This window comes from Suncus etruscus, chromosome 4 (assembly GCF_024139225.1).
Source record: "Suncus etruscus isolate mSunEtr1 chromosome 4, mSunEtr1.pri.cur, whole genome shotgun sequence".
Classification (NCBI taxonomy): Eukaryota; Metazoa; Chordata; class Mammalia; order Eulipotyphla; family Soricidae; genus Suncus; species Suncus etruscus.
Window position 1 is genome coordinate 76,522,957 of NC_064851.1, and position 17,352 is coordinate 76,540,308.

Below are 17,352 nucleotides of genomic sequence, written 5' to 3' on the forward strand. Positions count from 1 at the left end.
AAATGGTTCAACCTGACACCACTGCCTTGACGTCCTCAAGTCTCTTTCCCATCTGCTTCCCACTTGCTTCCACTCTGCCCCATAATTGTTGCTCCGACACTTGAAGATGAAATTACAAGTGTGTTGTGTATGTAAATATTTTGGGGGATTACTATGTTGCTCACCCTAATCTGATTAGGTGATTGTGCCCTACCCTAGGGTGTGACCTGGCATTCTGCCCCCACCCTAGGGTAGGACCTGATTCTGCTTCCACCATTGGTTGGTATCTGATCCCACCATTGGGTGGGACCTAACTCTGGACTATAAGAGCAAGGGTCTGTGGAAGGCGAGGGCCTTTTGCTGGCTGGAACTGAATCTGAGTCTTTGGACTTCAGTTTTGTCCATCCGAATAAAGCAAATATTTCCACGAGCCTGATTGTCTGCGAGCTGTTTACCCGCCGTTTCACCTCAGAACCGTGGGCTAGACAGGGTGGCAGACGCGTGCTCCGAGCTGGAAGAAAAGGGCCTCATTCTCCACCCCACCATCAGTCAACCTCTTCAGGGGCTGACCTGCTACATAATGGCGCCCGAACAGGGCGCTTCGGCAGCACATATACTAAAATTGGAACGATACAGAGAAGATTAGCATGGCCCCTGCGCAAGGATGACATGCAAATTCGTGAAGCGTTCCATATTTTTTAATTGCTGCAAAACAACACTGGATCAATTTTGATGACAAGAAGATCAAAAAAATCCCTAATACATTGGTGAAATCCACAGCAGCATACATCCTGTTTTATACTTCTTAAAGATCTAATATGAACACCAGATAATCATTTCACTTCCTTATCAGTTGCTATTAATGCTCTAGGATTCTTTCCACAGGCATGATCAATGAATATAGATTGAAAATCATGAATCCCCAATGTGTTTCCTTGTAGGATGGATTTATGTCTTAATTTCATTATTGCTCTAGGTCTCAGTTAATCATGGAATTTTACAAATTAATTTAGTCAAGGTTCACCTGAAAGAGAAATTTCTCATCATATTAATGTTGTTTTTCTTTCTAGGTATACTCATTTAACGACTTTCACTCTTTTTATTTTAACATCATTGCTTTATTTCCCTCAATTTAGGTTTTAAGACGCTGACATAATGATAATTTTAGGTGGACTTTCTTCACAGTGCTTCTTGCCTATGATTGATTATCATAAAGTTACTGTTATACAATAACTTTGTATATATACTGATATACATGTATAGTAGAGTTTTCCATGTTTGTATTACGCATGAAATTCTCTTTCAGATCTGCTAGGCAAAACCATAAAAAAAATTTTTTTTTGAATTTGAAATGATTTATCTAAACAATTGCCGGCTATTACATTTTAAGGAGCTTTTAGTTGATTCAGCTGAATTCTCTTTTCTTTTGCTTTATTTTGGATCCTTTCCAACAAATATTTTTTAGTATGAGTGAGTGTTATGGCCATATTTTTTGTGAAGTCTGTGTGTGTATGTCTTGTTTAGTGTCTGTCTGTTCTACATATTTTGTATATAGTTTCCTTTTTCCTAATTTTATCTTCCCCAAATTAGTCTTCCTTATCCTTCCTTCTCTCTTCCTAGTCCTTAACATTTTAATTTTCAGGATTTCACATGTGCAACCCATCTCCTTCACCCACAACTACAAGCTTCCTGATCTCGGTTGGAAGAAGAAATCCGTGACTGTTGGAGTTTTACACCATATATGCTGCAAACTTGTTGGAAATGAAGCCACCTGGGATTTGTGTCACAATGTAACACCAGAGAAAAGATCCATGGACAAGACCCACAGTCTCTGGATCCCAGTTAAACTGTGCTATCTGAATTTCTGGTTTTCCATCCACATACAAAATGCTATTGTTGACTGTTTCTACAATGGCTACCCCAAGATTGCACCGATCCCAAAGGAAATACAGAAGCCCAACCAACTTATGATGTAATGATGTAACGCTTGGGGATGCCCCAACACATGGATGACTGTACTGGCCTTCCTTCTTCATTCAGCTTGATGTTATCTCCTGTACAAGGCTTCAACCCGCTTTTCCAGACCCATCAAGTGTCTTCTGCCGGTCTTTTTGGAGTTCCAGACCCCTCATATTTACAGATTGGTATTGAACTCTGTAGAAATTACATCTGTTGTTTTTCCTATAACTGTAATCCTTTGAAGTTATATTTGGTACTACACTTCTTTTGACTATCGTAATTAATGTTTTTCTATTTTAGTTTTTAATATTAGGAATCGATGTTGTATTACATTAAGGTTTTGCTTTCTTGACTTTAGGTTTGTGAGTTAGATATTATTGTCTATAATTTCCCAATTGATATTTTTGTCTGTTCTCAGGGTTTTTTGCGTGGGCGCATCATAGGCAAAATACTAGGTTTATAGAAGGTTCCGTCCATTTTGGATGGGCCCTCAAGTTGTTTATTTACACAGGGAGGGTCTCTGCCTTAAACATTTTGTTTTGGTTTGTGACTTAAGCTCCCATCTATAAATAGTCGACATCAATTTCAGACATCTTATGGACTTCAGACCGGATTAAGAACTTGGACTAAGTTCAGATACCTATTGATCATCATTGCAGTGGCTCCCCACTGTGCAGAGGGTGTATGTGCCACTTCTTCCGAAATAAAGGCCTAGTTCAATGCCCTCAAAGATGGGCTTTCTGGTCTACCTGAACTTGAATGAAAATGGAGCTGGAGAGATAGCATGGAGGCGAGGCGTTGGCCTTTCATGCAGAAGGTCATTGGTTCAAATGCCAGTATCTGCCAGGAGCGATTTCTGAACGTGGAGTCAGGAGTAACTCCTGAGCACTGCCAGGTGTGACCCAAAAACGACCACCACCACCAACAACAACAACAACAAATAAAGAAAAGGTGCTTCTCCTTGCCTGCTACACAACCTTTCTGGTGTCTCTTCGAAAGATCTATGTACGTCTTAGATTTATCTTGTCAGGAGCTTGTAGTTGATTCCTTGATACATGTTTCTGGTTTTAGACATCCTGTTCTTAGGTTAGAAGTTTTTCTTTACATTTTCCTGTGATGCGCTTATGCAAACAGCCGCTCTTTTATTAGTGACTAATTTTTCTTTTAATAATTGTAAACAATATTGTTTGTTTACTAAAAACAAAAGGGGGAATTGTTGTGTATGTAAATATTTTGGGGGATTACTATGTTGCTCACCCTAATCTGATTAGGTGATTGTGCCCTACCCTAGGGTGTGACCTGGCATTCTGCCCCCACCCTAGGGTAGGACCTGATTCTGCTTCCACCATTGGTTGGTATCTGATCCCACCATTGGGTGGGACCTGACTCTGGACTATAAGAGCAAGGGTCTGTGGAAGGCGAGGGCCTTTTGCTGGCTGGAACTGAATCTGAGTCTTTGGACTTCAGTTTTGTCCATCCGAATAAAGCAAATATTTCCACGAGCCTGATTGTCTGCGAGCTGTTTACCCGCCGTTTCACCTCAGAACCATGGGCTAGACAGGGTGGCAGATGCGTGCTCCGAGCTGGAAGAAAAGGGCCTCATTCTCCACCCCACCATCAGTCAACCTCTTCAGGGGCTGACCTGCTACACAAGTGAACCATATTTACAAAGCATGCTCATGACAATTCATGTTAGAATAATCAATATCTCCATTAATTCCCCACCACCCTTTGACTACAAAGGTCATGATTGATCTTTTAAATAGTAAGCTGTTTAATCTTTGCTCTCCTTTGCTTTTGAATCATTTGAGCTTTCACCCCTCAATAATCAAACTCTTCATGTCAACAAGAAAAATCTCAAAATGATATGGTGAAACAAACATCCCATTGACTCTCAGACATAAAATAACTACCCTTTCGCTCACCCTGCCAGCCACTCTGCCCCTGTTCCTCCTCCTCCCTGCTTTATTTTTCTTAAGTGCAGGTGAAATTGAGCTTCAGGTTCTCTCTTAAACTGAGGAATAAATATATCCCTAGGTGCCTGTGAAACAGAGAAAGCTGAAACTGATAGCATAGCTATCTGAATTAAAACAACTATTAAACAAAAGCATTAAAGAAGGGTTCAGCAAAGGTTAGGCATGGAAAGAATGCTGTCTTTCTTGGTATCTTCTCATTAGTTTTTAAGATAATTATTAGACATGGGAGTTTTTGCTTGAACTACATTCCTAGAGCAAAGCAGAGAAAGATGAAGCTACTGAGCAGGAAGCCCTTTGGTGCAAAATGCTTCTTTTGCATCTCTGGATTCATACTCTGGCTTCAGTCACCTTCAGGGGAAGACTTTGATTACCCCCGATGCTCTGTCACATCTTTTTCTTGGGATGTAGTTCATTCTAGTTCATATGAAGGGACACTGCATTACACATACCCTTACACAGTCTTCACTACAATTCACTAGGGCATCTAATATCACCTATATATCCCACCTTGCAGATGAAAAAATTGAGGTCTTGACTAAGTTACTTTCTCAATACCATTCAAGAATTTGGAATGTAAATAAAATGCAATCTGACTCTAAAGCCTTAGTTATAACAAGGGACTTGGTCATAACTAAGGTTACAGAAGAGATTTCTGACCTCTCTCACTCTTGATTTTATCCTCATAATTTCCACAGTTGCCTATTAACAGGAAGAAGCAAAAATCACAACAAAAATGTCATGTGTCTTCCTAAAAACCACTAATCTTCATGCTTACCATCTCCTCTTAAGTAAAAGCCTCAGAATTAATATTCAACCAATCCATTTTCTCTCTTCTCATGATCATAATTTTTATCTTTAGTTGCCTCTCAACATTGCCTTATTGGAAGATAATAAAAATAAATGCTGAGCATTTAGTCTGGGCCTTGCCAATACACAGACATCATTCATTGATAGTGAAAGTAGCCCAAAGAAGTCAGGAGTCAAATTTACTATAAGAAATCTGTTAGGATGTCTAGTTAGGGTGACTGAAAATGTTTGAAATGTCTGCTCCCCCACCCGGCCTTTTCCTAAAGAATAAGAAGGTGGACAGCTAAACAGGAAATTAACATTTGCAATGTGTCAGATGTTTGGCTGGGGGTGGGGGCAGAAGTGTTCATTCCAGGAGGGAATAAATTTATTGGTCACCAAGAAATAAATTCACTGGAAAAAAGAAGGCTAGTGTTGGGAAACAGACTTTCCATGAAGTCAGTGGAGATATTATTGGCAAGCCATTCAAATCAGACACATGAAGCCACTAACACATGAGACTTTAGGAACAAGTACTACTGAGTGTTACACCAGCTAACAATTTAAGAGAATATTCAAGGGTGATGACAAGATAGAGGCTACAAAGGCAATCGTTAGAATATCAAAGGATTGAGCTGAAACTCTTGGGGAAGCTGATAAAGTCTTGAAATATTTCTAAAGAGAGAAAGTGGCCTTGTTGATGTACACACTGTGAAAAGCATGCACAAAGGATAGAATTATGCTCCCCTCCTCCCCACCTCATACATGTTAGCCAGCAAACAATCATGCCAAGAAAAACAATCAGCATTCTGAGAGTTAACACAAAATTCTGGAAAAGTCGGGAGGTTTTTTTTTTTTTTGCAGGTAACTCAATGAGTCAGGCCCAGGCTCACCACTTGTAATAAACAGAATTTAATATGGAACTAGAAATTAATTAGGAGAAATTTGTTATTTTGGTTCAAGAGGAAAAATACAATGATTCAGTTTCAACCCTTTTATAGACTAATGAACCCAGAGAGAGCCAATCACCATCTGGCATTGCAAAGCAGGTTAGAGGGATGACGTGGTCCCAGAGACCCAGAGGATCCAATTGTATGTGCTTCTCCCTCTTCTCCCTAACATGGGCTACATATAATAAGACTAACTTCCTGGCTTCATAAGCAGTGAGTCTGGAGTGGTGAAGTTGGGTCTGCTTTATTATAGAAAGAATTTGCAGCAAAAAATCATCTCATCTAGGCCTGCAGGGAAAGCTCAGAGGGTAAGGTGCTTGCTTTGCATGTAGCTGACCCCAGTTAACTCTTCATCACCACATCTGCTTCATGATCATTGCCAGGAGTGACCCCCCTCCCCACCGAACTCAAAGCCAGAAATAAACTCTGAGCACAGCTAACAGTGACCCCAAACCCAAAACCAACGACATTAAACAAAAACTCGCCTAGAATTCCAAGGTCACGTGCTCAGTCTCTTTCTCCACCCCATCTTTCTTCTAAATAGAGCTACCAAATTGGAAGTTAGAAAGGGACACAAGTAAGATATGGGGGAGGCTTGATTAAGTAAGCAAAGCTTCATTTGCTTGAGATTATAGTCTTTGGTGCCAAAAAGCTTGTATAGGTGTAAGATGCTTACTTGCACGCAGCCACTTTGGCTGTCTCTGGTTCTATTCCCACACTCCACAAGGTTTGCCCAGGGCATGCTACAGGTTACTCCTGAACACAGAGCCAGAAGTAGCCTTAAGCACCACCCAATGGTGGTGCTCCCCCAAACTATAAAACAAAACAAAGACTATGGGCCTTAGAACAGAGTGGCTGAATAGCCTAGCAGCTATGTAGGACAGGTGAATTAACTTCTTGGAGTCTCATTCATAAAGTGGGGGTAGTAACAAACACCTGGCAAAGAGGTTATACGTTGTCAATATAAGAACATGTGCCAGGGGCCGGAAAGATAGCATGGAGGTAAGGCGTTTGACTTTCATGCAGAAGGACGGTGGTTCAAATTCTGGTTCGAATTCGGGCATCGCAAATGGTCCCTTGTGCCTGCCAGGGGCGATTTCTGAGCATAGAGCTCAGGAGTAACCCCTGAGCGCTGCTGGGTGTGACCGCAAAACACAACAAACAAACAAAAAAGAATATGTGCCAAATCCCTGAGACTTTCTATGTTACCATTCTCAGCCTTGTTCTTAGACCAGGCAGAGATCTTCTCTGCTGTCTTGGTATGAACTGAGGCAAAAGCTGGTGCAGGGAGCAGAGGCAGAGACAGAGGCAGAAAGAGCCTGGCTAGGGCTCTACTGACTTGCATCAGCATGCCCTGTAGGCACACTGGACCTTTTCCTCAATTCTACTGCCATTCAGGTTACTGAGCAAAATCTCTCAAAAATCTCAAATTCCTGAGCCAGAGCGATAATACAGGGCCTAAGGTGCTTGCCTTACGTAAGGCAGAGCCTACCCAGGTTTATGGGGTCCCCCAAACCCTGACTGGAGTAAACCTTGAGCACATATCCAGGAGTAAGCCCTAAACACCGCTGAATGTAGCCCAAGCCCCCTACTTCAAAAGGCATCAGACCCACAGTCTCACATACAAAGAATCTGCTCTGCACATGCCAGGAAAGCCGTCCCTCTTTTTTTCTGGTATGTTAGGGTCGCTGGTGGGACAGCGGGCCACAGATCTCCTGGACTGAACACTTGGTCCAGGAGACTGGGGCCCTCCACGCCAGGCGGGTCTTCATGGCCGGCCCTGGCAACTCGGGCCTGGGGGGCAGGCGGAGGAGGGAAACCCCTCCCTTTCAATTTTCAAAAAATAAAAATAAAAACAAGAAAGAATCTGCTTTACAGCCCCCTTCCACATATGATCAGTCCTGCCCAAGGTGGGATCTTGGATGCTTATTTTTTTCTTTTTCATTTCTTTTCTTTTCTTTCTTTTTGTTTTTGTTTTGTTTTTGTTTTGTTTTGTTTTGGCAAAGTGCTTAGGGGATCACCCTATAGGACTTGGGGGACCAAATAAGATACAGGAGATACAACTCAGGTAGGCTGAATGCAAGGCAAGTGCCTCACCTTCTGTTTTATCTCTCCAGCCCTTCTAAGTGCTTTTTAACAGAGACTGGTGTATGGTTACAGTGACATTTGGACGCTTTGCTCACCAGGCTATTTTGTCTGTCCATTGTTCTTTTTTTCCCTAGGTGCTCCCAAGCAGCGCTCTGGAGGCATGGGGGTGGGGGGGGATCGGTGATTCACAGTTATTCACAGCTACCAAGTCTGTGGTTCCCAGCAAGGACCCAAGGATGTAGTGCTGCAGGTCCTGTGTTGCTGAGATCACCTAGGTCATTCCAGGAGCTGCCAGAGCTATACCTGTTGATGATTAGGGACCTCTAGATGGTTAGACCATGTGGTTGCAGAATTGAACAGGGTACATCTTTTGTTGTTGTTGTTGTTGGTTTGGGTTTTTTTGTTTGGTTTTGGGGCCACACCCGGCAGCGCTCAGAGGTTACTCCTGGCTCTACACTCAGAGATTGCTCCTGGCAGGCTCAAGGGACCAGATGGGATGCGGGGATTCAAACCACCATCCTTCTGCATGCAAGTCAAATGCCCCACCTCCATGTTATCTCTCTGGCCTTGTTCAAGGTTGCAAAGTATACAACCTTCTGCTTATAAATCATATTTCTTTTAGTCTGCTGTCCTTTTTCCATTTTCCTAGTGAGTTGCAAGTAGTTTTCTTTTTCTGGAGGAAGAGAGGTTGGGCCATACCCAGCTGTGCTCAGGAATCACTCCTAGCTGTGTTCTAGGACCCATATGTGGTTCTGGGAATCAAACTTGGGTTGGCCATATTCAAGGCAAGAAGGCTTAACCCCTGTTCTATCTCTCTGACCTTGTGGATGCTTTTTCAAAGGAGCAATTACACTGAAAAAAAAAATTTAACTCAGTAAATTAGCTCTTTGACATATATATGTATATAGATATATGTCCTATATAACTCTCAAATGTGTTTTTAATATTTTATTTATATCTTGAGCTTTTTTGTGATTAATTCTTAGATATGTGGGACTCTGCATTTCTTAGGCACTCACACTTACTAGAAACACCACCACACACACCTTTTTTATGACTTGTAGGGTTGGGTTTTTTTGCTTGTTCTAGAGAGCTCGCTCCAGAATGAGACCAATAAAATTTTAAATGCTTCATGCTGACTTCTACCATTTTTATGACTTCACTTTCTTACTCTTAATTTTGTGGTCCATCTGGAATCTATTTAGGAATAAGAAGGCAGTGATACATTTGTGAACAGTTTGGCTAGTAATTTTATCCAACCATTTATGGACTAGATTATATTTTTCCAACTGGTTAGAAGCAACTTTTGATAGAAGCTTTCAGAATTCTAAAGTAGCATCATATTAGGCCCTAGAAACTAGAAGAAACTTTTGATAGGAGCTCCAAGAATTCTAAAGTAGCATCATATTGGGCCCTAGAACTGGAGAAACTAGAAACTGGAGAAAAGCTATAGTAGCATCTCTGACTTCCCAAGAAGGCCCAAACTCTGCTGGCTGGGTGGGAGCTACAGGGCTCCTTTCTTCGAATGAGCTTCACCTCAGGGGTGCCCCTATTCCTGGAAGCTCCATATTACCAGTTGGAGTGGCTCTAGGTACTATTTGGAAGTTGTAAATAAAATTGTTAATGAAAACATCATTCCAAAAAATAAAAGTATGCAAGGAGTAAAGTAGGAATAGTTGGGATTCTAGCTGCACTCACCATTATAAAGCAAAACTGAAAGGAAAGAAATTTCAAGGTGTCATAAATAGGGGGGCAGCTGGATATCATAAAAAGTACCCTAGAGGGAAAGTTAGAGCTCTGTTCTTCTGTCCAGTTTACAGGGATCTTTAACCTCCCCATCTTCTCTTTTCCATCTAAAAAGAGTATGATTATGTTTTTGTTTTGGGATGTGGGGGCCACACCCTGTAGTGTACAGGGCTTACTTCTTGCTCTGTGCTCAGAGATCTCTTCTGGTGGTGCTCAGGAGACCATATATGGTACCAGAGATAGAACCAGTTAGACTACATATAAGGCAAGGCATCTTACCAGTGCTATTATTTTTCTGGCCTCCAGAAAATATGGTGATTATGTTAGAAAAACCCAATATTTCTTCAGCAATATATTTGAAAGTTCAAAACTGCATTGGAGCTTCTTTTCAAATTTGTGTGTTGATTGAGTGCTGCTAGGGTAATGGAGTAGCAGTGCAAGAGGTTACTTCCAGTATTTTGCTGAGGGTCACTACTGGATTGTGTTCCAGGGACCATATGGTGCCTGGGGAATTAATAGACTCTGTGTCTCCCACGTACAAAGCAATTATACTAGTTTCTTAATTCCTTTGCTGGTCCACTTTATGAGGGTTTTGTTTGTTTGTTTGTTTGGGTTTTATTTTCCTGATTTCCACCGAGGGCTTGACATGATTCTTCATCAACCACATTTTGAGGGTTTCTCAGCTTGATTTGGTCTTGAAGTCCCAGATCATAACTCTACCTGAAAGCTTCTCCTTTGTGTCACGATTAGTCTCACATGGTCTCTCAAAACTTCTCCAAAAACCTGAGAGAGTCTCCTTCTTGTCCCGGTCTTGCCCTTTAAAAGAAGCAAGTTTGGCAAGTGACTCCAACCTTAAACAATTATTTCTTTTCAGACCCAACCTGAGTAAAGTGTAGTTCCTGGAGAACGCTGACCTTAGAAAAGGAAATGTCTTTTTCTTGACAAAAGGAGGAGGTCCCTGGGAGGGAGGTGCTCATGCCAGCTATGTTTTTCCAAAAGGGCACAGAATGCGCAGAAATATATAAAAAATGTACAGGAAATGCAGGTGATCACTGAGTCCAATCCAAAGCAACCAAAGCAGGAAATTCTCAGCAGTAATTTCATGAGATATTTTGGGAATTGGGGGTCTGGAAAGATTATTGCTTTGTTTTTGCTTTGTTAAATCTAGTTGTTTTTTTTTTCTCTAGTGATTAGGATTTTGTTTGTTTTAGGGCCACACCTGGCAGTACTCAGGGGTTACTCCTACAGTAACTCAAAAATTACTCTTGGCAGGGTCTGGGACCCATATGGAATGATAGGGATTGAAGTGGGTCATCTGTGTGCAAGGTAAGAGCCCTACCCACTTTGCTATCACTCCAGGCCTTGATTAGGATTTATTAACACATGGGCAAGCTAAGATTTGAAGGCAGAGCCTTATTCTAATTAATTGCTCCCATGTACATTGCATTTGTGAAGAAGCAATGGAGAATATTAAGCACTGTTCTCCCACTTTCAACTGTTACTTGTCACCACTGCTGAGTACAGTGCTCACATATGCTTATCTATGCTGTGGTGGAGATCACAGATTTATGCACAGATTTCAAAAGACTCTGCTCTCAGGGGCTGGAAAGAAAGCATGGAGGGTAGTGCATTTGCCTTGCATGCAGAAGGACGATGGTTCAAATCCCAGCACCCCATATGGTCCCCCAAGCCTGCCAGGAGTGATTTCTAAACCTAGAGCCAGGAGTAACCCCTGAGCACTGCCGGTGTGACCCAAAAACCAAAAACCAATAAAAACAACAAAAGAATCTGCTCTCAGAGAACTTCATGCCTAAACAAGGGTTCTGTACCAGGATTCTACACACAAATGAGTCTAAACATGAGTTTCAGAACAAGAAAGGATCCTCTTTCCTTAAAGAAAAAAAAAATTACAGAATTGTTGAAGGAAGGAAGGAAAAAGTCTTGAACCTTTAATTTCCAGAGGCTTATTAATAGCCCCTGGTGTCATATTCATATTTTCAAGAAATTTTTAGATTCCATGTTTCACTTCTAGAAACAAGTTGCAGGCCTAAAGTAGAGTTACTTATGCTAAGTTTCATACTGCTAAACAGAAACTTATTCACAATTTCAGCTCCTCCTAGAAATAGAATATTGGAGGCAGAGATAGATTCATTTGCACCTTTGTCTTCCACTTCTTGGCCAGCTCTAGAAAGCAAAGAACCAAACACCCTCGAATAGCTAAAGCAATCATTGGGAAAAAGAATATGGGAGGAATTACTTTTCCCAACTTTAAACTGTACTACAAAGCAACAGTTATCAAAACAGCACGGTATTGGAATAAAGATAGGTCCTCAGATCAGTGGAATAGGCTTGAATACTCAGAAAATGTTCCCCAGAGATACAACCATCTAATTTTTGATAAAGGAGCAGGAAATCCTAAATGGAGCAGGGAAAGCCTCTTCAACAAGTGGTGTTGGCACAATTGGATAGCCACTTGCAAAAAATTAAACTTAGACCCCCAGCTAACATCATGTACAAAGGTAAAATCCAAATGGATTAAAGACCTCGATATCAGCCCCAAAACCATAAGATATATAGAACAGCACATAGGCAAAACACTACAGGACATTACAGGCATCTTCAAGGAGGAAACTGCACTCTCCAAGCAAGTGAAAGCAGAGATTAACAGATGGGAATATATTAAGCTGAGAAGCTTCTGCACCTCAAAGGAAATAGTGCCCAGGATACAAGAGCCACCCACTGAGTGGGAGAAACTATTCACCCAATACCCATCAGATAAGGGGCTAATCTCCAAAATATACAAGGCACTGACAGAACTTTACAAGAAAAAAACATCTAACCCCATCAAAAAATGGGGAGAAGAAATGAACAGACACTTTGACAAAGAAGAAATACGCATGGCCAAAAGACACATGAAAAAATGTTCCACATCACTAATCATCAGGGAGATGCAAATCAAAACAACGATGAGATACCACCTCACACCCCAGAGAATGGCACACATCACAAAGAATGAGAATAAACAGTGTTGGCGGGGATGTGGAGAGAAAGGAACTCTTATCCACTGCTGGTGGGAATGCTGTCTAGTTCAACCTTTATGGAAAGCGATATGGAGATTCCTCCAAAAACTGGAAATCGAGCTCCCATACGATCCAGCTATACCACTCCTAGGAATATACCCTAGGAACACAAAAATACAATACAAAAACCCCTTCCTTACACCTATATTCATTGCAGCTCTATTTACCATAGCAAGACTCTGGAAACAACCAAGATGCCCTTCAACAGACGAATGGCTAAAGAAACTGTGGTACATATACACAATGGAATATTATGCAGCTGTCAGGAGAGATGAAGTCATGAAATTTTCCTATACATGGATGTACATGGAATCTATTATGCTGAGTGAAATAAGTCAGAGAGAGAGAGAAAAACGCAGAATGGTCTCACTCATCTATGGGTTTTAAGAAAAATGAAAGACACCCTGGTAATAATAATTTTCAGACACAAAAGAGAAAAGAGCTGGAAGTTCCAGCTCACCTCAGGAAGCTCACCACAAAGAGTGATGAGTTTAGTTAGAGAAATAACTACATTTTGAACTGTCCTAATATTGAGAATGTATGAGGGAAATGTAGAGCCTGTTTAGGGTACAGGCGGGGGTTGGGTGGGGAGGAGGGAGATTTGGGACTTGGGTGATGGGAATGTTGCACTGGTGATGGGTGGTGTTCCTTTTATGACTGAAACCCAAACACAATCATGTATGTAATCAAGGTGTTTAAATAAAAAAAATTATGCATTAAAAAAAAATAAGTTCATGGCGATGGAAAAAAAAAAAAAAAGAAAGCAAAGAACCAGTGAGGCAGAACTCTCTAGCTGCAGAACCACGGGCACACCTAGAAGGTGACTCCTACAGCAATGGGGAATCTGAGGGCTGGGAGGAAAGTGGAAGGGGATCACAGAGGTGGGTACTAAAAGAAAGGTTTCCTGTTAGAAAACTGTAGAAACTCAAGGTATAAGAAATGTTTGACTAAGAGAAATGGTGAGCAATATTGACACCAGCCATATCACAGTGCCTTAGAGATGTTAAGGGAAAAGAGAGCAAGACACAGTATACACCATATACTATAGTTATCATAGTCTCAGTCACTGAATGGTTGAGTAATAATCACAGAGTAATGTCTAGTTTAATAGATGCTGACAGTTCCCCCAAATACCAAATCTTTTTTTTTTGAAAGTGTCATATAAATTCACTTTATTACCTTTCAGCACCCAGTTCTTTTTTTTTTTAATAATACTTTATTTAAACACTTTGGTTACAAACATGATTGTGGTTGGGTTTCAGTCATGTAAAGAACATCCCCCATCACCAGTGCAACATTCCCATCACCAGTGTCCCAAAACTCCCTTTTCCCCCATCTCAACCCTGCCTGTACTCTAGACAGGCTTTCTATTTCCCTCATACATTCTCATTATTAGTTCTTAATGTAGTTATTTCTCTAACTAAACTCATCGCTGTTTGTGGTGAGCTTCATGAGGTGAGCTGTAACTTCCAGCCAACCTCTCTTTTGTGTCTGAAAATTATTATTGCAAGAATGTCTTTCATTTTTCTTAAAACCCATAGATGAGTGAGACCATTCTCCATCTTTCTCTCTCTGACTTATTTCACTCAACATAATAGATTCCATGTAGATCCATGTCTAGGAAAATTTCATGACGTCATCTCTCCTGACTGCTGCATAATATTTCATCATGTACACGTACCACAGTTTTTTAGCTATTCATCTGTTGAAGGGCATCTTGGTTGTTTCCAGAGTCTTGCTATGGTAAATAGTACTGCAATGAATATAGGTGTAAGGAAGGGATTTTTGTATTGTATTTTTGTGTTCCTAGGGTATAATCCTAAGAGTGGCAAATACCAAATCTTTATATTTTCAGAATTTTGAGTAAAAGTATATATTCCATTGACATTTCTCTTGTCTATCTGCACCTTTTGGTGCACACTTGGAGGTACTTGGGGCTTACTCTTGGCTCTGTGCGCAAGGTTCATTCATACTGGGGTAGGGGACATATGTAGTGTGATAAACCCAGGTAGGCAGCATACCAGGCAAGTTCCCTAATTGTTGTACTATCTCTCTGGTTCCAACCAGCCTATATTTTTGCATGTACCAGCCACACACAGAATTCTTCTCTGGTTTAGATTTCCCAGTAATTCTACAGCCATCATAATCCTGTTTCCTGCTCAAGTCCATCTTTGATTCATTACTACTGATTATTCTACAGCAGGGGTCTCAAACTCGTGGCCCGCGGGCTGTTTTCAGCTCTCAGCACAACATTTTGTGGCCCACAGCCAGCCTTCAAATATTGCAGTATTCGCGATTATTCGCTTACCAAATAATCGCAATAAAAATCACATTAGTGTGGCAAGTCAGCCCCTGAAGAGGTTGACTGATGGAGGGATGAAGGATGAGGTCTTTCCCCTCCATCTCGGAGCACGCATCTGCCACCCTATTCAGCCAGTGGTTCTGAGGTGAAGCAGCGGGTAAAGAGCTCGCAGACAGTCAGGCTTGTGGAAATATTAGCTTTATTCAGTGGACAAGACTGAAGTCCAAAGCCTCAGCATCAGTTCCAGCCAAAAGCCCCTTGCCTTCCACAGACCCTTGTTTTTATCCCCCAGAATCAGGTACCACCCAATGGTGGGATCAGATACCACCCAATGGTGGAAGAAGAATCAGGTACCACCCTAGGGTGGGGGCAGAATGCCAGGTCACTCCCTGGGGTAGGGGACAATCACCGATCAGGGTAGGGTCAGTAACATAATAATCCCATAAAATGTCTACATACACAACACATTAGTAAGAAAAAAATAGCATTAAACATTTGCATACCCCGAGCAGTTCCGTTCAGGGTATGCAAATGTTTAATGCGATTTTTTTGCAATTCTTTTCTTACTAATGCGATTTTTTTTTGTTTGTTTTGTTTTTGGGCCACACCCGGTGACGCTCAGGGGTTACTCCTGGCTATACGCTCAGAAGTCGCTCCTGGCTTGGGGGACCATATGGGACCCCGGGGGATCGAACCGCGGTCCATCCTAGGCTAGCGCAGGTAAGGCAGGCACTTTACCTTTAGCGTCACCGCCCGGCCCCACTAATTCGATTTTTATTGCGAATATTCGGTAAGTGAAATCCCTTATGTGGCCCTGCCTCACCCAGACTTTGCCTCCTGCTGCCCCCAGGTAAATTGAGTTTGAGACCCCTGTTCTACAACCTCAACAAGAAATAGTCCATGAAAATTAGTGGGCTCTTGGAAGCTAGAGTATAAAGGTTAAAGAATTTTCTTTGCCTTACAAATGGTACCCTGAGCATGGCCAGAAGTGATTCACGAGCTTAGAGCCAGGAGTAAGCCCTGACCACAACTGGGTATGGTTCCAAAACAATAAAACCCGACAAATAAAAAGACAAATAATTGAGCCTTCACATTTTAGTTTGTTATGTTCCTTGATATCAATAGTTCAGTAGACTTTCAAAACATAATTTGAGGTTACAACCCTCCTACTTGTACAGTCTGCTCTGAAACAAAAATGGTGGAAGAGTGAGCACACAGCTATTGACTTCAGGTTCATGGCAATGAGCATGCTTTTTCATGTGTTTCAAAGGTCTTGAAAATATTTAGGGGCGGGAGAGATAGCATGGAGGTAAGGCATTTGCCTTTCATGCTGGAGGTCATCGGTTCGAATCCTGGCGTCCCATATGGTCCCCCGTGCCTGCCAGGAGCAATTTCTGAGCCTGGAGTCAGGAATAACCCTGAGCACTGCCGGGTGTGACCCAAAAAAAAAAAAAATTTAGAAAGCCTGTGGCATCATTTTAGGCTTCTGCCTCTGAGAAAAGAAAAGTAGAGCTGAACTTGTGTTTCCTGTCCAGGATCTCCACTGGGAGACATTAAAGGGTAAGGCGGTCTAAAAAGCACGATCTCACCCAACCCACAAGTACATCCCAGACCAAGGATGACTGGAAAGACTTAGTCATGATGAAATGTGTAACAATGAGGCTCAAACTGTCCTATTCTACCATATTTTCAGTCCTGTCTTTGTCGATCTCCCACCTCCACACAATTTAACCATCAGTAGACAAAAAGCTGGGTGGGGTTCAGTGGTTCAGCATATACCCCTCAGTGTGAGGTCCTGGACTCCATCTCTGCTGCCAGTATGATCCCTTGCACTTCACCAAGAACAACAACAAAGCAGGTGTGAACTCAGCTCTCAGACCTCAGAATCATCCAGGTCTTCAGTTGCCTAAACCATCATCACTGTAATATCTCATCTCAGAAATATAGAGGGTAAAGAATGACTTTCGTTCTCCTTCTGCATCTCTCTAAGGAAAACTGAACTCATTAAAAAGTAAAAGTAACCAGCTGGTAGAGATCTTGGATCTATGCTTTGAAGCTGAGCTAAGAAATCTTTTGAACAAACTAAAAAATAAAGGACAAGTGGAAAATTCAAAGGAATTTTTGTAGTCTTTCTTGTCATTTCATGACATGGTTTTCACATTAAATATTTAATAGCCCATCAATCACATTATGGTACGATTAGTCCCACTTCCAAACCTGATTAGCCACTTTGGCTTTGTTTCTTATGAAGATTAATTTTAGATTTTTCTCAATAAGGATTAAATGTCAACCAAACTGTAGTACATGAAAAGCGTTAGTAACATTATCATAACTGCTTATGCTCTCCCCCAATTAAAACTTACACAGAACACATTTGCCTAGAAAGTGTACTTGAAACCCTTTTCTTCCCAACTTTTAAAGAAAAGCAAAAGATACTGAAATGGAATCAAAATAAAGCATTCTGTAAAGAGCTCTTTGCAAATTCT

General features: G+C 41.4%; 1 non-coding gene across 1 annotated transcript; it reads left to right on the forward strand.

Annotated features, from left to right (window-relative positions):
• Positions 1–575: 575 nt before the first annotated feature.
• On the forward strand, positions 576–678 carry LOC126008301 (U6 spliceosomal RNA). The gene has a single exon (XR_007495638.1). It is a non-coding gene; the product is annotated as a U6 spliceosomal RNA (small nuclear RNA).
• Positions 679–17,352: the final 16,674 nt, after the last annotated feature.